Source organism: Mustela nivalis, assembly GCF_964662115.1.
Source record: "Mustela nivalis genome assembly, contig: HAP1_SCAFFOLD_700, whole genome shotgun sequence".
In the NCBI taxonomy this organism is placed as follows: Eukaryota; Metazoa; Chordata; class Mammalia; order Carnivora; family Mustelidae; genus Mustela; species Mustela nivalis.
In genome coordinates this window covers 315,847-339,383 of record NW_028135963.1, presented here as the reverse complement: position 1 = coordinate 339,383, position 23,537 = coordinate 315,847, and the positions used below count along the sequence as shown (strand labels likewise).

At 52.5% G+C, this 23,537-nt stretch overlaps 1 pseudogene across 1 annotated transcript in view; it reads left to right on the top strand.

The window, feature by feature from the left end:
* LOC309857428 (sushi domain-containing protein 4-like) overlaps positions 1-23,537 on the top strand; it is a 67,054-nt pseudogene that overhangs the window by 32,760 nt on the left and 10,757 nt on the right. The window contains exons 2-4 of the transcript in view: positions 8,075-8,271; positions 13,664-13,837; positions 17,169-17,356. The product of the transcript in view is annotated as a sushi domain-containing protein 4-like (transcript). The remainder of the gene's footprint in view (positions 1-8,074; positions 8,272-13,663; positions 13,838-17,168; positions 17,357-23,537) is intronic.

Sequence of the window (23,537 nt, the reverse complement as noted above, 5' to 3'; positions counted from 1 at the left end):
AAACAAAGAGCTGAAATTTCGGCCAAACATGGGTATCATCTGGACTGGAAGACAGAAGGTCAAGAACCACTTAATAATAATTTTGTTGCGGAAATATGGGTTATAAGTGAATTTTTATAAAGCAAATTCCATTTTCACATTGATTTTAATTATAATTTTAACAGTGTTAAATTTTAATTTGCTGTTTTTCCTGCATTCCAACTCCTGTGAGGGTCTTCTGTGTCCCACCTGACTTCTGGCAAGGTGGTAGGCACAGGGTGGGCTCAGCTCCCACAGTAGCCCGGGGCCACCTTGCTCGGTCCTTCCAACACTCCGTGGAAGATGTCTGTCATCAGCGGCGGGGGAGGGTCCCTCCAAGTGTCCGAGGATGACCCTGCCGAGGATGGGCCTCCCAAATGTGTAGATGGTGTTTGGTTGGCTCTGTACAGCTTGTGTGCACAACAAGTAGGTGGCTGGAAACTTCTGGCAAGTGCGTGGTTCCGGGTTCCCTGACCACCATCTGTGTAGGGCATTGCGCTTGAGAAATTTGGTGTTGAAGGTTGATGGATTTGCTGGTTAGGTTTTGCCTGACGTCATTGCCTCAGCATTGTCTCTGTGGCTCTTGTCATTGGTAATGCCTTGTTTTAGACACACCCCCTGCTCTGGTGGCTTCTGGAATAAGGCAGGCTCTCCATACCCACCTGCATTGGAATAATCAGTAAAGGCCACATGGAGATGGGATTTCTGCGGCAGAGGTAAGCCCAAGTGGGCGTCTGTGGTGGTACGGAGGTGGTTGGAGGCATCCCTATCCCGCAGGCCCTGAGGACCTGCCTAGTGGCTTCATGTTGGCTCCACAAGCCAGGTGCCTAAGTTTCCAGGGTCTTTAAACTTAGAAAAGGCATTCTGAGAGTCTTCCCCTGACATGACAGGAGGAAGGGCTCCTCCCTGGCTGAGACACAGCCCCGTCGCACTCATTAGCATCTCAGAGACTATGTCCCCCTCACTGGTGAGGAGAAGAAGCAGAAACTGTGCAGGAGGCGCCAGGTGTGTTCGGATCCGCCAGACGGAAGCCGTCGTGTTGCTTGAAGGGACTGTCTGGTTTACGCATGGTCATTGGGCTGCCCTGCCTTTACTCCGGGCCACCAAGGGCGGGAGTCTGGCGCCTTGCCTGGCTGCTTCTGGGTCAGGAGCTTCTCCCTGGGCCCCAAGCTACGACCTCTCCTGAGGCTCTCACCGCCCAGGTCGTCCATACTGTACTGTTGTCAGTGGGGTCTCCATGGCCGGCTCCCCAAGTTGGCATGTGTCAGGTCACGCAAAAGGTTCCCCAGCCCCATCTCCCTGAGACGGTGCACCAGGAGGTGTCAGGGTGGGGGAACCACGAGGATACTTTTCTGTGTGGTGATGAACCCTTCCCCACAGCTGTTTGCTCAGTCCTTTCTGAACAGGTATGGAGACACCAAAGCGTTGACAAATTGTCCTTTCCCTTGAAGCGCTTGCAAAGCCGTGACGATGTGTGACCCCGCTGCATGAAAGGCCTGCTGGGGCAGCAGTGGGGGTGGCTGTGAGCCCCAGGCCAGATGGCCCCAGTGACCGTACTGGACCCCCCACCTCCAGCGTCCTCTCCAGGGTGCGGCAGGGCTTAGACCCCGGCCTGTCGGTGGTCCCATGCCCACCCGTGGGGCAGACTGTGAGTGTGGGGGGCTCCGGAATCTGGCTCAGATGTGCAGACATGTGAGCTTCACCTTGGCAGGAATGCCCTTTTCTTACCCGCCCCAACACCCTCTCCCCAAGTCAGTGCATACACAGTCAATTTCTCTGTCTCTACTCTGTTCCTTCCTCCAAAGACTCACCCAGCAGTGTACAGAGAAATGGAAACCACCCCGACTTCTATATTGATTTGGCTGCATTTGATACAGTCTTCCTTCCTCGAATAGGACTTTTCAGTTATCATAAGCCCAAAGATTGCTTTTCACACCGCTTTTATTTTTATGATTCTTTCCAGCGACTCTTATGTTGCTCACAGTAAAACGGTCTGGTGGGTTTCAACAGACTCCGAAGTCCCCAGACCTGAGGGCTCAAAACCTCCTAATGAGCCTCAGGTTGGGACGCCATTCTCTGGGGTGAAGAACCCACATTCCTGTCACTGCCCCTGCTTTTAGTCGGAAGGAAAGGGAAAGAGGAGATCTCACCTTCTGCCCGAAGCCAAACCCAAGTTACAGTCCTAGCTCTGACCTCTCGGGCGGTCACAGATGCCAGGGTCTAGGAGGGTGTCCCAGGCTGGGATTCTGGGATGGGCTTGCAGACCCAGGCACCCAGCGCTGCCCCACCCTGCAGGCTGCTTCCCAGAACTTGGGTCCAGAGAGAAATAGTGTCTCCTGGGGTGTGGGGACGGCTGGCATTCATGTCTTTGCCTGTGTATCTTTAGGAAGACTGCATGTGTCTGGGCTCGCCAGAGAACACAGGGCCAAGGAGGAGCACTAGCTCCTTCTCTCGCACACATGCACACACGCACACGCACACACCCAGGGACCGGCTGACACAGGGATGCAGGATGGGAAGTCCAAGTTCCGCTTGGTGAGCCGGAGGCCCAGGAGGGCTGCTGATGTGCGCTCCAGCCTGTGTCTGAGTCTGAAGGCAGGAGGACTGATGTGTCAGCCCGAGTATGCAGACAGAGAGAAAGAAGTCTTTCTTACTCAATCTTTACTTCTATTCAGGTCACAAGATTGGATGAGGCCCACTCGTGTCAGGGAGGGCAGTCTGCTTTACTCAGTCTACTGACTCCAGTGGTGATCTCATCCGGAAGCACCCCGCAGACACACCGAGAATACTGTGGGACCAAATGTCTGGGTACCCCAGGCCCAGTAAAGTTGACATATATGAAATGTCTCTTGTACATACGTGTTGTGTTCTGGATTGAATTTAGGAGGAACTGTTAGGGGATACTCTCTCCGGGACTTACTAAAATGGGATCTTCCCTTTTCCTTCCACGTCCCCCAAAAGAAACATTAGAAATCATCCTGTGAACTCTGTTTCCTTCCTAAGATGTGGCTGCTGGATTGTAAAGCAGAATTTGGAGCCCAGGTGGGCAGGTTCCCAGAGCCAGACCCTCTGAGCAGGCCAACTACCCCCGCATGGGTGTGCGTCTGGTGGATGGATCCCCATGTTACAGGAAATGCCAGAGCAGCCTGTGGAGACGTGGCTGAGGCTGGGGACTGTCACTGACCCTCCAGGGTACTTTGAAGAGTGGCATATGGAGCTCTGGCAAGACATGGAAGATGGTGGTCTTGCTTGATGGGATGAGGTGTCCAGAGTGAACCGAGGGCTCTTCTTTAATCCACTGAGCCACCCAGGTGCCGCACCACCCTACTTTCTGACAGCTGGCTCTTCACTCCTGTCTGTTTGGGCCTGGCCAGTGGCATCTTGAGTCTCGGACTGTCTGGATGCAGGGATACACAAGCTAACTGTGGTCCCTCGTAGGCAGGGGAGGGGGGCAGGGAAGGAATAAGTAAGGAGAGCACAGAGCTGGGTCCCTGAGGAAATTCCTCTGTCCTCACAGCATAGTTGTCCTATTTATTGTGAGAACAGGAGTCATTCTGATGGATCCAGGGCTGGCACCCACAGAGGCTCAGCACTCACCTGAGAGAGTTATCTCTCCTCTCTTGGAGAATAGCTCTCTGCCTGGGGCAGGGGGTGTGACAAGCTGAGGGTTTGTGCCTGTGATTGATGATCACTGTGGCTCATTTGTTAGCGGGTGTGACTGCCCAAAGAGTGTGTGTTTGAGAGAGAAACACATGACTCAGTCCAGTCCCAACCCAGACCCACCTCTGGCCCTATGTTGCAGAGGGCGGAGGAGGGGGCGTTCTGTGCAGGTATGGATGGGAAGAAGGTTGTAAAAAAATTAAGGAATTCAGTCCACTCAGGGTGGAAGAAGGGAGGGGGTAAGAAGGTGTAGGAGAAAGCCTGTCTGTGCTAGGGGAGAGCACTTAGTGCCTCCCTCATCTGTGAAATCCATCCGTCCACCATCCATCCATCCATCCATCCTCCCACCATCCATCTATCCCCCATCCATCCATCTACCCACCTACCCATCCATTCACCCTCCATCATCCCCCATCCACCCATCCGTCATTGATCTGTCCATCCATCCATTCACCCACCCACCACCCCACCCGTCCATCATCCCCCCATCCACCATCTATCTGTCTTCTCACCGACCCTACTCATCCATCTACCATCCTCCATCCATCCATCCATCCCCTCATCCCCCCCACCCATCCATCCACCTACCCGTCCATCCATCCTCCACCGTCCCCTCATCCAACATCCTCCATCCATTCATCCACCCATCCATCTATCCATGCATCCACCCTCCTCCCACCCGCCCACCCACCCATCCATCCTCCATCCATGCTCCAACCATCCATCCTCCCATTCATCCTCCCTCCCTCCCTCTATTCTTCCCTCCTTCCCTCTCACCCTCCCTCTCTCTGTCCTGCATTAGCAGCGCCTGTGGCATGCTGGAAGTGAAGGATAAGACATGGTTCTCCAACCCCAGGAGTTCACAGCCCAGTGGCAGAGGCTGTGAGGCAGAGCACAACACTGCCAGGGTGAAGGGTGCTCTAGGAGAGCTGGGCACAGGTGCCTTGATGGGAAGAGAGGCTCCTGGTCATACTTTGCAGAGGGAGGGATGGCTCCCGGGGAGGTACCCATGAGCTAGTCCCAGAGGGTGGATACACCATGGGGACCACCCTTTCCGCAGTGGGGGTTCTGAAAAACCCTTTCTTGTCTTGGTGGAAGTCAAGGCCCTCCTGTAGGGCTGGATCCTCTCTCCACCACACACCTGCTTCCCCATCTGCTACTCATTTGCAGTCTTTCTTTCTCCCTGCTGTGTGGACATGGGTTCAGATCTCTTTCACTCTCAATTTTTAATATGGTAACAGGAAAGTCCCTCCCTTGGCCCGAATGCAGGTATGGCTTGTGCCCTGTGATCTTCTGTCCCCATGCAGCACTATGAATGGGCAGTGCACATTTGCTGCAGCCTCCCCCTGACACATGGGGAGGCAGGCTCCCCCAGGCCAGTCCAGCCCTGTAGCTGTCCCGGATCCTTCCTCTGCAGCCAGCGGCTGCATATTGCGCCTTTGCCCAGCCGCCTGCCCTGGTGGCTGAGACGCCTCCCCTTGCCTCTGCAGCCTTGCTCAGGCCATCTTGTGTTCTCATGCCCCTAGTGCCTGCTTCTGTCTGAGGCATGTGTCATCCTCTCTCTGTGTTTGTTCCCAGGAGGCTGTCCAGCTGCGCCTTCAGCTGCCACCTTTGTGCATTCATGCAGCTCAGGACATCATGGCTTCAACTTGGCTCTCCAGCTGGTCTCCCCCACCTGGCCTCGGTGTCCTGAGGTCTTAGACTCATCGTATCTACCTGCTACACTGGGACTGGTCCCCAGGCCGGTCTTCACCACGTCCCCTCTCTCTGTGTGCAGGCTCAGCGCTCAAACCTGGCAGCTGTCCTCGACGCCTCTCTTAACCCCTTCCCCTCCCCTCAGCCGCAGTCCCTTTGATATCTGAATTCATGCATCTGAATTCATGCAGTAACTTCTCCTGCAGCCTTGAGACTCCACATACCTCAACTACTGGCCCTCTCAGGAGCCAGACTGGCTGCTCAGAGCTGTTTGGAGAGCTTTCCAGGAGGACAGCCCTTCCCCCACCCACCCAGAGAGTGCCTAGTCTGTGGGTCTGCCTTTCACAAACCATCTTGCAGATCCTGGTGCAGCTGGGGTCCGGGAGGCATTTCTGATGGTCTTTCTGCCTCCTGAGGGCTCAGTGGAAGTGCGTCCACTGCCTGGGTGTGAAGGGGCTGAGATACCGATCTGCTCTCAGTCATGCCTTTGTTCAAGTCTCAGTCTCTGGGGTTAATATCCAAAGTATATGAAGAACTCACACAACACCCAAAGAATAAATAATACAGTCAAGATATGGGCAGAAAACATGAACAGACATTTCTCCAAAGAAGACGTCCAAATGGTCAACACACACATGAAAAAATTTTCAACATCGCTCAGCATCAGGGAAGTACAAATCAATACCACAGAGAGAGAGTACCTCCCACCAGACAGAATGCCTAAAATTAACGAGTCAGGAAACGACAGATGTTGGCAAGGATGCAGAGAAAGGGGATCCCTCCTGCATTGTTGGTGGGAATGCAAGCTGGTGTAGGCATTCTGGAAAACAGTATGGAGGTTCCTTAAGGTGTTAAAAATAGAGCTATCTGATGATCCAGCAATTGTGCTACTAGGTATTTACCTAAAGCAAATGACAACACTAATTCAAAAAGATAACTTGCACCCCGATGTTCATGGCAGCGTTATCTACAGTAGCCAGGGTAGGGAAGCAAGGCAAGTGTCCACTGATGGATGAATGGATAATGAAGGTGTGGTATATACAGAGCAGAATATTACTCAGCCATCAATTCTGGAATGAAATCTTGTCATTTGCAAGGACATGGATGGAGCTAAGGAGGTATTATGTTAAGTGACATAGTCAATCCGAGAAGAAATACTTTAAGATTTTGTGGTATCTCAAACGCAAAACAAGAGGAGAAGCAGAGCCCTGAGTACAGAGAACAGACTGGTGGTTGTGGAGGGGAGGGAAGAGAGGGATGGACAATGGGGAGAGGGAAGTCCGGTTTCCAGGAATGGGATGAATAAGTCCCAGGAGGGAACGGCACAGCACGGGAACACAGTCAGTGCTGTTGTCACAGTGAAGTGAAGTGGTGATAAGATGGCAGCCATGCTCATGTGACCGCAGTGTAACATGCACACTTGTTGCACCACTGTGTTGTGTCCCTGACACTAACGTTACAGCTTGTATCCCCTGCACCTAAAACAACCAAAACAGCACAATAGTCTCCACTCCTTCACATCTCTGCTGCCTGCATCAAGTCCCAGCCCTGGGCCCACATGCGGCGGTCAGGGTCCGTCTCCAGCTCCCCTTCGTTGTCCCTGGGGGTCCTGCTAGAAGGGTTCTGCCCGGCCTGGCAGAGCCGTCCTTTATCCTGGGATTGAGCTCCACCATCCGCACTCCACTGGTCCCCGCAGGACCGTCCTCCCTCTGGCTGGCTCCCTGGGGGCCTCAGCCCTCCCCTGCTCCCTGCATGTATCCCAGCCCCCTGGGGCTACCCTAAGGGTGTCAGACTCTGGGGGCTGATGTCGACCAGCCCCCACGGAGGGGGCACCTCCACTCTGCTGCAGACTGAAGACATGAAGCCAGCCATGTCCCTGCTCTCCGCCCCCAGCAGTGCTGATCCCGGCCCCTCCTTGGGTCATCTGTGGACCTCAGGACGCCCAGCCTGCTCTGTGGATCCACGTTGCTTCCACATAGCCCAGCTGTCGAGGGTCACCCCTTCCCAAGTGGGGTGACTGTGGAGTCTGTGGGAGTCTGTGGGCCTTTGCTCCTCCCTGGGACATGCGTGGGGGTGACGTGGGGCAGCGGCGGATTCTGAGGGTCACAAAGATGAACAGGTGACTCGTCCTTGGAGGGCTCCCAGCTCAGCACCCGTGGCGGTTGAGCTCTAGTTGGAGCACAGAATGGGTGGCTAGGAGGTTTGGAAGGTACCCAGATCCTCGGGAAGTCCGGAGGAGGCCTGGCGGGAGGGGCCAGGCTGAGGGCCGGGGAGGAGACGAGTGTTGGTGGCTCAGGCCTGTCCTGTGAGAATGCCAGCCCTGCCAGTCCTACATCCTTGGTTCTGTCCCTGAAATGTCGTCTGGCCTGCTGGGTGGCTCAGAGTCCATGCCTCCTCCCTGACCCTCCCGCCTCACCCCCCTGCAGCATCTTGCACGGCGTCATTCCCTGTGTGGCTTCCTTCTCCCCTGCTCCTCCCCGAGCCTCCATGAAGGGCTGTGGTCGGCCGGGGGATGGAGGACGCTCCGGGCGCTGTTCTAAGCAAGAAGCCAGTGTGGCACACGGCAGAATGCGGACATTCTGGGCTGATTGGAGTGGCTAGGTGTTGGCGGTGTGTGACAGTGTCCGTCACGGATGCAGGAAGGCTCCCAGCCTCGGAAGCACATATTTAGAGGCTCCTTTTCTTCTCTCTGTCAATGTAGGGTTCGATGACCTTCCGGTGTCCCTGAGAATGGCTTCAGGACACCCGGTGGAGGGCTTTTCCTTGAAAGGTCTGTCACCCAGTTTCACTGCCAAGACGGGTTCACGCTCCAGGGCCCTACAAAGAGGCTGTGTGTGAGACATCTCAATGGAACCCTCGGCTGGATCCCCAGTGATAAGCCCTTCTGTGCACAAGAAGGTAAAGTGCCCCCCTCGTCCGTGGAGGCTGCTCGTGGGGCTGTGGGGACCAGCCGCGTCAGCCCAGGGGCCCACCCCACATGCTGGCGGGAGAGCATTGTGGCCAGGCCGGGCGCAAAGGAGGCTCGGTGTCACAAGTCACCGTGTCCCTCCTCAACCTCAATGACGACCCAGGTCCTGGTTTCTGTCGAGGCAGGAGAGCAGCTCAGGTCACACCAGGGGTGCTCACTGCTGCGTCCCTAGCCAGCCGCGCACTCCCAGCCCCGGCGCCTGAGAAAGCAGAGTACGTGCTGCTCAGACTTGCCCGTGGAGGCAGGAACGTGTGGTACTCGGGAGATCCACTCAGTCACTGTCGCGTCTGTTCCAGGCGGGTTTTGATAGGGAGACAGGGCGGCACAGTGGGCATTTGTTTCCAGCAGTTACCCTATGGTCTCTCGTCATGGCGTGGTATCTGCCTACCTCTGGCAAGCGTGGCGGTGTCTGCTCTGTGTGCTTCATGCTGCGTGGGTGTGTGTGAGTTTAGAACACTGCTCAGAGGTTACCTGGCGGCGGGCAGGGGGCTGACTGTCTCCGCGGCAGGTTGGGCTGACGCAAGGGAGGCAGTGCCGGTGCGGGCAAGGGCTCCGTCTCTCCCCACCACCCCTGACCATGGGTGTGGATGGAGCTTTCCTGACCTTGACAGCTCACTGTTTTTCGGAATTAGCATAGACCGTGTTTATGGAAGTCTTCGAAGCACCGAACTCGACTGTCACTGAGCATAGGCAAAGGCTTCCCCAAGCTGAGAGCATGCATGGTCTCTGCTTTTATTTTTGAGGTCTTTTTCTAAAAGAGTCAAAATTAAAACAAAGAAGTAAAGTGAACTAAATCACACAGAGAAGGACAGGTGTGTGTGTGACAGGTGGAATCTCAACAACAAAACAAATGAACAAGTAAGAGAAGCGTTGGAACGAACATGGGAGTGGTGGCTGAGCAGGGCTGAGAGAGCTCCAGCTGTGAGGTGGGTCGCAGGAAGGAACATGCGCCCGGGAGTACTGTCTGTGGTACTGTGACCACGGTGTGTGGGGACAGACGGGGACACCCCTGGCGGCACTGTCGGAAGTTCTGAAATATGGAATCACCGTGGTTATGCCTAATAGCAAGAGGGCATGGTTGGTCAAGTATCCTTCAATTAATAATGGTCAGCGTCACCATTCAGAACGGGTGCTATGGGCCTCGGGTGGATGCTGTGTAGGGAAGGTGGCTCCCTGTGTTGCAGGTAGGAGTCTGTGTCCCTTGATACAGATGCTTCTCTATATTTATTGAGACAGGCATGTGGTTTTTCCTCTTTAACTTTGCAGCCTTGCAGGTTACACAAGCTTTCTCTTGAAAAATCAAAACAAATTTTGAAAAGGATTTTAGAAATAAATGAATATTTTCTGCTATGCGCAGCCCATGCAGGCTGTGGTTTCCATAAGGTTTCAGTAATGAAAAGTTTATTTGGTTTTGTAGATCAACTTCCCTGATAAATCCTTTGGCCCAAGATACTCAGCATTTAAAACCCAGACAGGCTCAGGAACATATCAGCAATAGTAGAACACGCAGGCTCCGCGAATATTGCCTGGAGACAAAGGCCTTCTATTGTTTTATCATCCTGGGAAACAGAGAGCTTATCTAAAAGACAACCTCTTGCCAGTCCTGTCCTAACTACCTAATGAAGTATGCCCCAAGTTAGAAGGCCTTCATCTCCCCTTGCTCACTGTGTCTCAGACACATGGACCCTCCTGTGTGTGTCTGTGTGTTTAAAAGATTTTATTTATTATTTATATGTCAGAGAGAGAGCGTGCAGGAGCAGAGGGAGAATTAGACACTGTACTGAGCCAGGAGCCCGATGCGGGACTTGATCCCAGGACCCTGGGACTGAGCCAGCCAGGTGTCCCCCTCCTGTGTGTGTTTTTTTTTTTTTTAAAGATTATTTATTTATTTATTTGACAGAGAGAAATCACAAGTAGATGGAGAGGCAGGCAGGCAGAGAGAGAGAGAAGGAAGCAGGCTCCCCGCTGAGCAGAGCCCGATGCGGGAATCCATCCTAGGACCCTGAGATCATGACCTGAGCCGAAGGCAGCGGCTTAACCCACTGAGCCACCCAGGCGTCCCCTCCTCCTGTGTGATTTTAAGGACACTCGTGTTCTCCTGGCTTTTGCACTTACTCTCCCTCTGCCTAAAGCTGTCTTCTCCCAGATCTGCTCGATAAGGCCACCTTGCCATGTGGCCCTGCATCATAAACATTATCTCCTCAGGGTGCCTGTCCCATGCACCCAGATTCCAGGGGCCCCTGGTAGGTCCCTGTGACCTCAGCACCCGTTCCTCCTCATGCGAGCAGCAATCACTGCATGTTAGTCTCTACCTCGCAGATTTACTAACTTGTTAGCGGCCTTCTCCATGCAGCGAGGGTAGGATTCCTAACTCTCCGTGCCCAGCGCTTGCAGCTGGGTGCTCAGCGAGTCACCAGTGGACAGATGGATGGTTGGATGGATGAATACCGGGTGTTATAAATGCAGGGGTAAACAAAACCCAACACCATCCTTTACAGCGAGGCTTCCAGCACCTTTCCTGTGTGGATATGAATGCTGTGTCTCCAGGGTCGATTACGTAGTTATGTTCCTGGAAACACTTTTTAGGGAGAATGGGTGTCAGAGTTGGCACTTGAAGGAATCAGGTTCATGTTCACATATAACTGGCATTTAAAAAGGCCAGTAAATATTGGTCGTGGTATGTATTCTTAGAACTTTGCCTTTTCTGCTCCTTAGGACTCTGCTCTATGCTAACTAATGTCATTGAATAATTTGTTCTTAGGTATAACTGTGTAATATCACCTTAATATCCCCTCTTTGACTTGTTTCTATTAAATCCCCTATTACACGAGCAGGACTCAGATGCAGCGATGCAGTGGTCTGGGGAGAAAGGATGTCTCAAAGTGGAAGCTTTGCACCCTCTCAGCTGTATCCCCAAAGTGCCCGTTTGTGTCTGTCTGTGTCGGGTTTGATCACATCCCCACTCCTGCCAGAGTCAGATACCGATGGAGCTTTATCTGTCATCCTTGGTAATGGCATTTTTGGAGCGGCTTTTAAACATTCTTCTGGCTGACGGGATGCACTCATACTGTAGGAAATTTCTCTTATTTCTGTTTGAAACTTCAGAACTGATGAAGATTATATGTATTTGTTTTGGGGCACTAAAGATCCTGACATGAAGTGCATAGTCACGTCCGGCTAAGGATGGCCTGGCTGGGCCAGGCTCGTCTTCCTATCTCCCCTCCTCTGGTGGGGGGCTCAGGCGCCAGACGCCAAGGGTAGGATCATAGCTCAGCTTTGGGGGGCCGACTTCTGTGAAGCTACTGCTGGTCTGTTTTGTTCTGACCTTTATCTGGGCCACAGCCCTCCTGGCCTCCTGGCCATAGCTCCGGTGCCTGCTCCCAGCTCCCTGGTCAGTGCGAGTCTCTGTTCCATAGCAGCCAGTCCCCATGGTGACTCCATCATGAGCAGAACTTGGGAGGCCGTAGTGCCCTGGGATCCTTGGGCCATGTGCCCCGTGGTGGCCCCCAGCTCCTGGCTGTGGACAGAGGCATCTGGTCAGGAGTTCAGGGCACTCTGTGTGAGTGACTGCTGCTTCTGCACAGCCAGTGACCACACACTCACGGGCCGCAGTGTCCCTTCTGTCCACTGGCTTTACTCACTGACGCTGGCTGCCTGCTAAGGACCTGGGTCAGCTCCCGGAGAAGTCGGAAGCCAGTCAGGGGAACGGTGGCTTTGTCGCGTAAATCAGCACCATGGGGTTAGTTGGCAGCTGGGGTTTTACAGAGGGGCGCCTGGATAAAGGTGTTTTTATTTGCTCTGAGTAATGCCTGCGTTAGCACTACTGAGAAACGTGATTTCCCGTTTCCATTAAGAAGGCAGCAGTGGTGCCAAGTTGTCACTTGCCTTGTGACTCCAGTCAGGATCATTCTGGCATTGACTTTGGGGGAATTTGTCTATTCTGGTAGAAAAATTTTTGGTTAAACGTGAGAGGTTGGAAACCCCTTTCCACAGTTTGAAACTCAAAAATAAGAGGTCGAACTAGAACCACAACAGTTTTCCATCAAGGACGCTTCCTGCTGAAATTTGCAGACAGAGGGTTGATGGGGTTGTCCCGGGGCTCCATGGCCGCACTTCCTCGACATTTCTTTGCCAGCCACGTGTGGAGTCCCGGAGTTCCAAGGGCATGTGGGAGAATGCAGGGGTGCAGTCCCTGCTCTCCAGCTAATCTGGAGATGAAGGCAGATGCCACGCCCAAGCTTTGACTTTGACCCCGCGAAGAGGTCATCCTGTTTTCTAGAGTCTGTTGTCAGATTCTTCATTGGTCCCTGTAAACCCAGCCCCAACCCTACATCAAAACTCCTGGGATGTGCTTTTTAAACCCACCTGTGTTCCCGGCCATGGGCTGCTTGGGTCCCTTCCCTCCGCAGCCTCAGGACTCCTGGGCTCAGGCCTCAGAGCCAGCAGTTCATGGTCAAGTCTCCCACCATTCCAACCATATGGCTGATTCAGAAGGCTTTCGGGAGTGGCTGAGAAACCCAGTCTTACAGCATTGAGATACTCTTGGAGAAAGTTTCTGTGATTGTCGAAATGCTGTGCTTGGATTTTGTTTCATTTTTAAAACTTGCGAAGCTTGGAGCGCAACCCCTCTGTACGCCTCCGGGGATGGCTGCACAAGGTTATGTGGGGACACACGCGGAATTGGGAGGAGACCATGTTCGAAGTGGAGGGTTATAATTTATCCACTGTATTTTATCTCTCAATCACGTTCTGTGTGGACTTCCTGTTCCTGCGCCCCTGATGCTGGGCTACAGACCCTTTCCGAGTCTGTATTCTGCTCCCACCTGCTTCCAAGAAGCAGGTCACCTACCTGTGGGGGGCTGTGTGGTGTTGGTGGTTGCATGTGCTTCCATGTTATTACCCCGTGGAGCAGATCCGGTAGGAGGGAGGTGCCGGCCGGTGTGGCCCCAGCTTGTCCCCCACTGTTCTGCAAGGCCTTTTTTTTTCTTCTGCCCCAAGGCAGAGGCGGTAGGCTGGGTGGGACCACTTAGCAGGTCATTGTGAGCCCCTAGCTCTGTCCTTCCTCTCTTAGTTCCAAAATCGCCTGAGGCTCCACTGTGAGGTGTGAAGGGTTCCAGGCTGGAGGTGAAGCTCCTTTCATGGCTGGATTGGGACATCTTGTCCTCAGTCCCCTCCAGACCAGGGGCTAGCAGTCCGTGTGCGAGGGCGTTTTATCACAGGGAAGCCTGAGGCCAGGTCCGAAAAGAAGAGCTTTGTGCCAAGCTGGGAAGCACAACAGGCTGAAATTTAAAAAAATAACGTGTCCATTTTACACCTTTGCAGATTGCCGTATCCCTCAAATCGACGATGCTGAGATTCATAACAGGACATACAGACACGGAGACAAGCTGATCGTCACCTGTCACGAGGGATTCAAGATCCGCTACCCTGATCTGTACAACATGGTTTCTCTGTGCCGTGATGACGGGACGTGGGACAACCTGCCGCTCTGTCAAGGTAGGGGCGCGGGCTGGGAACACGTGTGTGTCTCTCCACTGGGACGTGGAGGGAAGCAGGGCCCACCGGCTCTGGCCTTGGCATCCGCACACCCTCCCTGCGGTCCCCAACAGCCCCTCGTGCCCATCGTGAGAGCCCAGACCAGAAGAGCCCTTGTTCTTGAGCATGTTGACTTCTCCTTCACACCGAGAACCAAAAGTCTTTTAAGAAATAGGCATTTTGTAACCAGGCTGTGAGCACGATGATGAACTATGGCATTTTTAATGAAAACAGCAGAACGTTTATACTTATTTCAGTGGTGGTGAGGGTAGATTAAAGACGCATCTTTACAGAGGCTATTTTTTCTTAACGTTATCCATTTTTATAATGCATGAGGAGCAGAAAAATAATCAAATTCAGATTTTATCCAAACTACCCAGTAAATAAGAATCCTCTTGCCTTTTTAACATTTGCCTGGGCCAACACGGAGGACCCTGTTTGTGAAAATAAGTCCTTCCGTGCACATTAATTCTGATTTTATTTTCTTGACATGTGACTTGAAAGCCAGTGCATAATTCATTCTTCGGGGAGGAGGCTTGTTTGCGCCGGAGACTTGGCGTGTTCCGGTTGAGACGAATGCTAGCGCTGGGCTCTAGGTCATGGCTGGCAGGCTCTGATATTACTCTGCGTGCCCCGGGGTCGGAAATGAATTATTTCCTTCTGTGAGGGCTTAAGAGTCCTACATGGCCCTTTGCAGAAACAGAGGCTCTGGATCGGGAGGACCAAGGGCGGCCAGGCCACCCCTTTGTGAGCTTCTCTGCTCAAACTCCCTGTGCCACGTAGCCTGCACAGATGACATTTCCAGGGATACATGTGCTCTGGGGGCACTTCTCGGGAGGCTGTGGAGAGTTGTCACCGTGATCTGAGGTTGGGCTGAATATTCACGTGAACATTACCAACGACTGGTCCCTTTCCTTCCCGGGGCCAAGAACGCTCCCTCGGACGCCAGCCCCCTCTGCCTTCATGAATCCTGCATCCCCCACTGTCCCCTGTTCTCCTGCCCTTTCTAGAGGTTTCTCCCTCTTAGGTCTTGCAAATTCCGTGCACCTATTTACGAGTTCTTTTGGTCCCTATTATTTCTTAAGAAATGCCCGAGGGTGGCATCCTCATCAGGGGCTCAGGTGTGGCCTCCTGCTCTGCTCTGTCCACCACCCTGCGCTTGCATCTCAGAGCGTCGCCCAGAGCCGGCTGGCTGCTCTCGGAAGGTGCCCTTCCCCGGATAGCACCGTCACCCACACCACCCTCCCTCAGGGCATGTCCCCTGCTCTGTGCCCTGAACTCATCTCCATGCAGAGGCAGGTAGGGGCCTGGCTGCCCAAGCAGTGACTGCCCAACATGGCATGGGCGTGAGGGGTCTGGCGGCATTAGATGGCCTGACACCTCGGAGCGCCACGGGGAGCATGACTGGCCCTTAGCATGACGTCTCGTCCTGTGGCTTTTCTTTGCACTCCCAGATCCGGGGGAGAGAGCCTGACAAGCCGGCTCGCCATTGCCTGGAAGTGTAAATAGAGGTTGCACCAAGCTATTGTGTCAAAGCCTGGTGTCTGCTGCCATGCTTGGGATGGGCTGTCCCCAGCCAAGGAGCATGTCTCTCTTTCCCTGGTTTACTACTGCAGTTACAACCCCTTCTGGCTTCTTTTGGGGCAGGCAAGCAGGCGGGCATGTTCCAAGGCCATGTTTTCCTTGGGAACTTTGTGTTTTGGAGAGCAGTGTCCAGACGCACCTGCTGTTCACTGTGGGTCTGTCCGTTTTATATTCAGGGGACTCCAGCTTCTCTGTGGGAGTGGCCAGGAATGACACTCCTTCTTGGGAGGAGCCGCAGGCACTGTCCCTTGTGCCAGCTCATTTGAACAGCACTTAGGGACTCTGATACGGTCAGTTGTTCATGTTGACGTGCTTGTCTTACTTTTCTCAGTCACGGATTCTGTTTATTCCTGAGTCCCAATCTCCCCCTCCTCCCCGACACTTCACTTTTCCTGTGAACACAGTTCATGTTCAGCTCAACGGGTAAATCCTTCCAGGCCGTGGAGAAAGGATGTGGCCACGTGTCTCAGATGTGGCCTGTGTGGTAGTAGGCCCGTGGATCTCTGTGGCACGGGACACTGTCAGCCCCAAAGGGAGCATTTCCCTAAGTTCTGCATGCCAGGGCTGCCCTGGCCTCTCTGGTCTCACGCCGAAACATCGATCCCACGTACCAGCTCACTGACCAGGGCAGTCGGCGGAGCATTAAGCCGTTCGAGGCTCAGAATGTCAAAGCAAGCCAGCTCGGGAGCAGAGCTCAGACACCTGCTGCCATGGGCATGCTGTGATCCGTGCTCGGCGACTGGAAGGGAGAGTCGGGATTTCCATTATATGTTATTTACTTCACACACAATTAGTTCTCCGCGGGAAGAGCCCCAGCTCTGCAGAGTCATTATTTCCTCTAGTGAGACCACTGACCCCGACAGGAAATGCCAGGATCGCAGCGGGGGCCACACAGAACGGGATTCTGTGCCCCTGGGAATGTTCCCCAGGCACAGGTTTCAACACGGAAAAGCAGCTTCCGTTTGGCAGAAGCAGAAGTGTGGGAACACAGACAGCATGGAGAATTCTGGGTGTGCGTGGGGGCTTGCGACACCCAGCCCCATGCCTGCCGTGCATGTCCTTGGGCTCTGCGCAGACCCTGACCAGGAGCTCCTTGGGAGGGGGCCCAGTGGGGTGTATTCTGAGACACCCTTTTTCTGGGTAGTTCTCAAGGCTGAGAACCATGTCAAGTGCACCTAAAATGCAAATTGATCTTCACGTAGCATCACACGGGGTCCGCAGGCCCCTGCCTCACAGTCCAAGCAGGGGAAGGGTGTTTTTGCTGCCACCTCCTCAGACCCCCCAGGTGTCCCCATTGTTGAAACAGTTGGGGTGTATGTTTGCTGCACAGCACCTCAGTGCTTCTCACCCCCAGGAGCATGTTAGCATCACCTGGGGAGATTTAAAAAATTCGGGGTGCCCTGGCTGTGCATAGACCTAGGGCTCGCAGCCAGGATTGTGTTGCTTAAAGGTTCCTGGATGATTCTGAGGTGTGTCTGGGGCTCCCTGATCCCAGCTGTACCCCCCTCACTTCCTCCCTCTTCCCCTGGGCCTCTCTGTGTGGTTTGCAAGCATGACGCCAAATTCTGCGACATGAATCGAACAGGAAAGTGGTTACGGGCGTCTGGCTGAAGAGCCCTTGGTGGCGGGCAGGGGGCCAGGGTTTTGCGGGTCTCGTTGGTGCAGAGGGGACCAAGTGCGACCGTCCCTCCTCTTTTCCTCGCCACAGGCTGCCTGAGACCTCTTGCCTCTTCCAATGGCTACGCGAACATCTCCGAGTTGCAGACCTCCTTCCCCGTGGGGATGTCATCTCCTACCACTGCTGCCCTGGGTACAAGTTGGAGGGGGCCGAGCACCTCGAGTGCCTACACAGCCTCATCTGGTCGACCAGCCCACGCCGGTTCCTTGCTCTGGAAAGTAATGTGTCCACTCTTCAGGAGGGTGACTCACAGTTACAGCGGGTGCTCCTGCGGGAGGTGATGAGCTGGGAATCCTGGTCAGCGCAACTCCCCTTCCTTTGAGTGCACACGGCCCTGAGCTGGGCCATGAGGCTGGTCATCCCCCAAGAGGCAGGACCTACAGCTAGTCGTAAAACGGGCTTCCCCCGTCTGAGGCTGAAGGGCATGAAAGAGAGGCGCTTCAGGCATCAGAGGTTAAACCGTAAAATATTGCCAAGTTAAGTGAAATGTCCTAAAAAATTAATTTTCTCTGCACGAAATGAAAACAGACTGTATTATGGCGTCATTCATTTTCTCCTTGCTTTATTGTGTTGTCCGTGCTTCTCCCTGTTCCTGTGCATTTTATGGCTGGGCTTGAGCCGTGGCTGGCACACGCTGGGAAGCCTGGAGCTGAGGGCTCCTTTCTTCCTGTTCTCCTCGAATGTGTGTCATTTCCCTGAGCAGTGGTTCGCAGTAGTGAGGGGACAGGGCATCCAGGGACAGCAGCAGGTCGGGGTCTGAGGGGTTTCCTGCTAGCGAAGGTGGGCATACTGGTTCAGCTCTCAGTTTCATGTGGGTCTTGAAATTATGACTGACGCACACACACTGATTTGCATGTGGGCCTCTGAGCACAGCGTGCAGGACGGGTCTACGAGGGGGAAGAGGAAAACAAAAGCAGGCTCCAGTTAGGAGGCCCCTGGAGCTTTTCCTGGAAACAAGACACGACCACATGACGTTCTTTCAAGGGTGTGCATGCAGCAGGGAAGACGCCGCTGGACCATGGGTTGTGTGGAGTGCTGACAGCCAAAAGAGGCCAGGGGGGCGTCCTAAAGCAGTGCTGGGGGAAGGGCAAGTGGGGGCCCCTGGGACAGCAGCAGGCATGCTCTCGTGAGTCCGGCCCCCACCCGTCCCAGGTCCCTGGGGTTGGGCCTCCATTGCATGTGTCAGGTAAGACACGGTATGCCTGGTAAAAGCTGAATTTCAGATAAATGACAAATCATTTCTTAATTTGAGCGTACTCTCAATATTGCATGGGACTTAACTCATTTGTTAAATTCTCAATTCAAATATAACTGAGCACCCAGTACTTTCACCTGTTAACTCTGGGGACCCTCACCTGCAGGGATGCGGTGTCCCCCATGTCTAGAAGTGCAGGCAGGTAGAGGTGAGCCTGGGCCATAAGGAAAGGGGCTCCTCTGGGCCTGGGGGTGTCTCGTTGCTCAGAAAGCCAGAACTAGATTGGGTGGACGGTGTCATGATTACGATTCTATCAGTCCAAGATGCCTGTTTCAAGATTTTGACAAGTTTTGTTTAAATGTTTTTCAATCGGTTACCTTCCGATAAGCTTCATTTTGAAGCTTTGAGAGCTGTTTCTGTGGAGTCTGGAGGATCTGCAGGGAACAAATGAAACAGACCCTAGTGTTAGTAGCTGGTAGCTAAGGTTGGAACATAGAACTGGAGTGTAGCCTCGTCCTCCGCTAGCAAGGGCTATGGCCAGAGTGACCGCTGCCACAAAGGCCACAGTGGCCTTTCCTCTGAGGTTTTGGTGTGCGAGTGTGCGCATGCATGGCTGCGTGCATGTGTGTGTGTGTACACATGCACATGTACACATGTATGTACACCATGTGTATGTGTTTAATAATCCTCGCATGTCTGCTCTCCCTGTAAAGTATCTGGTGGAAGCACTCGTGGGATCTTGAACTGCTAACTGGGCAAAGATGCCAAAATTGTGATTCAGAACCAAGAGGCACAGCGCCGACTGAAGGATTTTTGTGTTTCGAGTCTTGATAGAAACGGGGCCAGGTTGAACGATGGTTCGGGGTACCAGGCAAGGATTCATGGAAGATTATCCAGATGCATCAGATGTTGCTGTTTCCTCAGCCTTACTGGAATCATATGCGGTCTTTGAAAGGAGGAGTCATGCTGTCACGGGGCACCCGTTGTCATCCCCAGGGACTCTGCCCCTTGCCCTCTGTCATCTGGTTCCCCCTTCAGTTTCCCATCTTTCTTAGCACACAGTCTGATTTTTCTTGATGTCCCAGGGAAATCCACTGCATGGTGCTGGGAAGCATGGAGCCTTCAGGGGCTTTTAAATGTAGGGGTGATCTGCCCCCTGAGCGCCTGGGTCTGGTTGGCTGTGCCAGGAAAGTGGTTCCCTCCCGTTTTGGGGCTCCCCGGGACCCACCAGTGCGTCGGCTGTGGTCCCCACCCCAAGCCTTCTCCACACCCACCAACAGCCAGGAGATGGGGTCCCCAAGTGGGTCGGGAGGCAGCGTGCAATGTTGAGCAAGAGCGTGGACTGACGTCTGACTGGTTGGGCTCACATCGTAGGTTCCCACACGATGGCTTTGCCGTGGGGTGCATCACTTAGCTCTGTCAGCCCTGTTCCCTCACCTGTCACATGGGGCAGATGGTCATCGCTCCTCCTGACACCGTGAGAATCCAGCATGGACATCACACATTTAGGGAGGCTTGTGGCACATGCTGGGTGTTCCCTCCAGGGCCACTGTTATCATTCTTCTTGGAATTCTGTGCAGAGGCACATTAAGTAAATAAGTGAGAACCTGGGCGTGGCCATGTGAGCCCAGTACCCACACTTCTGTGCACACTCGGGATCGTCCAGGGTGTTCTGGTGCTCGCGTGGAAGGTGAATCCCACGTGTCAGGAGGAGGTGCTCAGCAGCACCAGTGATGCCATTGGTTCTGAGAGCTTAGCATGTGGCCAGAGGGTTGATGTGGCAAGCCACTTAGCGCCTTGTGAGGCAGGCGCTGGTTTTGACGCACTTCACAGATGGGCCAGCCTGGGCTTGTAAAGTTCCAGAAACTCAGCAAGTGACATAGCTGGGAAACGGGTGCACTGGGACCTCGACATGGGTCCCTGTCCTGTCAGAGCTCGCGCGTGTTATCGTCAGGGTGCGTCACCTAACTAGCTTGTTCTGATCACTTTGCAGCCTCGTGGGCAAGCAGTGTGATGTTTTTATAACCTTTTCTTGCAGAGTCAAACAATTTGGAAGCACTAACACGTAGGAAGGGGTTCATCTTTCTAGACTGGCTGCTGACCCTGTGGAGCTCTCCACCTCAGGGGATGTGTGGCGGACAAGAGCCGCTCACTGCCCCCCTGGCACCCCATGTCCCCATCATGGTGCAGAGCCTGGCCAGGCTTGTGTCTCCTCTCGCAGGCCCGGATGGACACCTCAAGGGTGACATGACGTGTCCGGACGCTCCATCTCTTTGGCTATGGCGGCTCTTTCTGCCATGTGGGGCCTCCTGTCCTCCATGGGCCGCGGGGCATCTTCTGAGATCAGGCCTCTCTGGCACTGGCATCAGGCAGCCCCACACACATGTCAGCAAGCCCAGAACGGATGCCTCGCTTTGTGACGGAGTTTATGCTTTGAAAGGAAAAGCTCTGGCGGCTTCTTCAAAGGTACGGGTTGTGTTTTCTGATGTCTGTGCGCTTGTACTGAGAGTAGACGCCTCTGGAGCCTGTGTTCCCTGCAGCTGAGCTGGGGGCAGTGGATAAAGCAACAGAAATCATGAGGTCTTGAACCAGGTTGTTGGTCTATCCTTCAAAAATAGATGTGTGCGTATAAATGTACTTGGCCAGAGCCCCACGCGTCCCCGTGTGCCAGCCTGGCTCACTGCGGCCTCGGGAGTTGTCATCCCTGTGCAACGTCCATTCTGCCTTCATCCCTTTCTGTCTCTTTCTCTCACACACACACACACACACACACACACACACACACACACACACATACACTATGGAGTATTATGCCTCCATCAGAAAGAATGAATACCCAACTTTTTATCAACATGGATGGGACTGGAGGAGATTATGCTGAATAAATTAGTCAAGCAGAGAGAGTCAGTTATCATGGTTTCACTTACTTGTGGAGCATAAGAATAACAGAGAGTACATTGGGAGAAGGGGAGGAGAATGGAATGGATTTGGGGGAAATTGGAGAGGGAGGCAAACCATGAGAGACTGTGGACTCTGAGAAACAAACTAAAGGTTTTGGAGGGGAGGAGGTTGGGGGTTGAGTGAGCCTGGTGGTGGGTATTAAGGATGGCATGTATTGCATGGAGCACTGGGTGTGGTGCATAAACAATGAATCTTGGAACACTGAAAGAATTAAATCAAATTAAAAAAAAAAAGAGTGTGTGTTTCTGTGTCAAGGTCATGCTGCCCTGATTATGATGGCTTTGCAATTTATCTTGAACTCTGGGACTGTGATGCCTTCAGCTTTGTTCTTCTTTGTCATATTGTTTTAGCTATTTGGGGTATTTTGTGGTTCCATACAAAGTTCAGGATACTTCAATCTAGTTCTGTCAAAAGTACTATTGGTATTTTGATAGGGATTGCACTGAATCTCTAGATGGCTTTGGGTAGTATCCACATTTTAATATTAATTCTTCCAATCTGTGAGTATGGTTTATCATTCCATTTATGTGTAAGTAGTGGTAACTTCTTAAAAAAACATGCTGGATAGCAACTGTATCAGGATTCTCCAAATGAAAAGAGTCAAGGGATTGGCTTATGGGATGTGGGGTTGGCACATGAAAATCCATAGGATAGGCCATCATTCTGGAGACTCAGGTGGGGTTTGATGCTGTGGTCATGACCCACAGAATTCTTTCCTCTTTGAGAAACCTCAGTTTTTGCTCTTAAGTCCCTTTGGCTGATTGGATGAAGCCCATCTCCATTATTGAGAACAATCTCTTTCATTTCAAGTCAACTTATTGTTGTTATTAACCACATCTACCAAACAACTTCACAGCACCACCTGGATTGTGCCTGAATAAATAGGTGGGTCCTAGACCCCAACTAAGCTGACACATAAAACTAACCATCATATAGCCAGTGAGGAAAAATGATATTTCAAGTTACTGACTAAAATCAGCATTAATTAATAAATTAGCATGAATAAAATCAATGAAGTTTGAAGAGCTACCTTTCTCACAATTTGAAGTTCTGAAGAAGCACTCCACCATCAACATATTCTTGGGCCCTCTCAGCGAAACTAAATTTTCCCCAAGACAACCAAAGACCATCATGAAATAGTTATCTTGGGACATGTTTTCTGCCAAAATTCAGTCAATTCCAAATAAGATTTTTGTGTCAACCTCTTCTCCCTGGTTTATGCAGCTGCTTGAGCAAGTAAAGAGGACAGAGTACATGTCTCAGGAAAGTAACATCCGCCTCCTTTTGGGTGATTTGTTGCAGGGTCCTTTGCATTCTTTTTCTCGGGATCAATATCACCCAATTAAACTCGTGTTGACAGAAGCATGTTTCTCTGTCCTTGTCTCTGGTGTCAATGAGGCTATACAAGGAAATGTTTTTCCCTGAAAGACATTCACCTTTTCCCCCTCTTTTGCCTCAAAAGCTGACTACTATGTTTGCTAGCACTTGGCATTGCTGTAAAAATGCCCTGAGAATAAAATTGATATGGTTGGCTTCATTTAGCTGTAGGGATAAGAAATAACTACATGGTGTGGTTGGAGGTGCTGAAGTTTGGCAAAGGTTAGAAACCTTCACAGGGATAATTGAAGGGCATCCTCATCAAGATCCCTATGAAGATGAAAAAGACCCAAACAACTTCTGGCTGGCTGCTCATCCAGGCAAAGACGGAAAGGTGGGAGACTGTGGCTGCCAAAGACCTTCCCTGATCATGGCAGATTTCCTGAATTTTCACTCTATGGATGAAAGGTTAGGTGACTCCATTATTAGACAGAAAAAATAGAAAAACTGACTTTAACTTAACTGCTTTACACACCACAAAGTGTCAGAATGTCAAGAATCAGAAAACCATTTGAATTTACTTTATTGATTCAAAAGATGTTTTGTTATATAATTAATTAAATTAGGCACTTTGGACTAAGCGAGAACCTAGCACCTGCTCGATATGGAAGTCAGTTAGATCCATTAAATGTCTAGGGTGCCTGAGTGGCTCAGTGTTAAGCCTCTGCCTTTAACTCAGGTCGGGATCTTAGGGTTCTCGAGGCCTGCATCAGGCTCTCTCTCAGTGGGGAGCCTGATTCCCCCCTCCCCCGCCCTTTGCCTGTCTCTATGCCTACTTGTGATTTTTCTCTGTTAAAGAAATAAATAAAATCTTCTTAAAAAATTTAATGCAATCCCTAACAGAATTCCATCAGCAGTTTTCACAG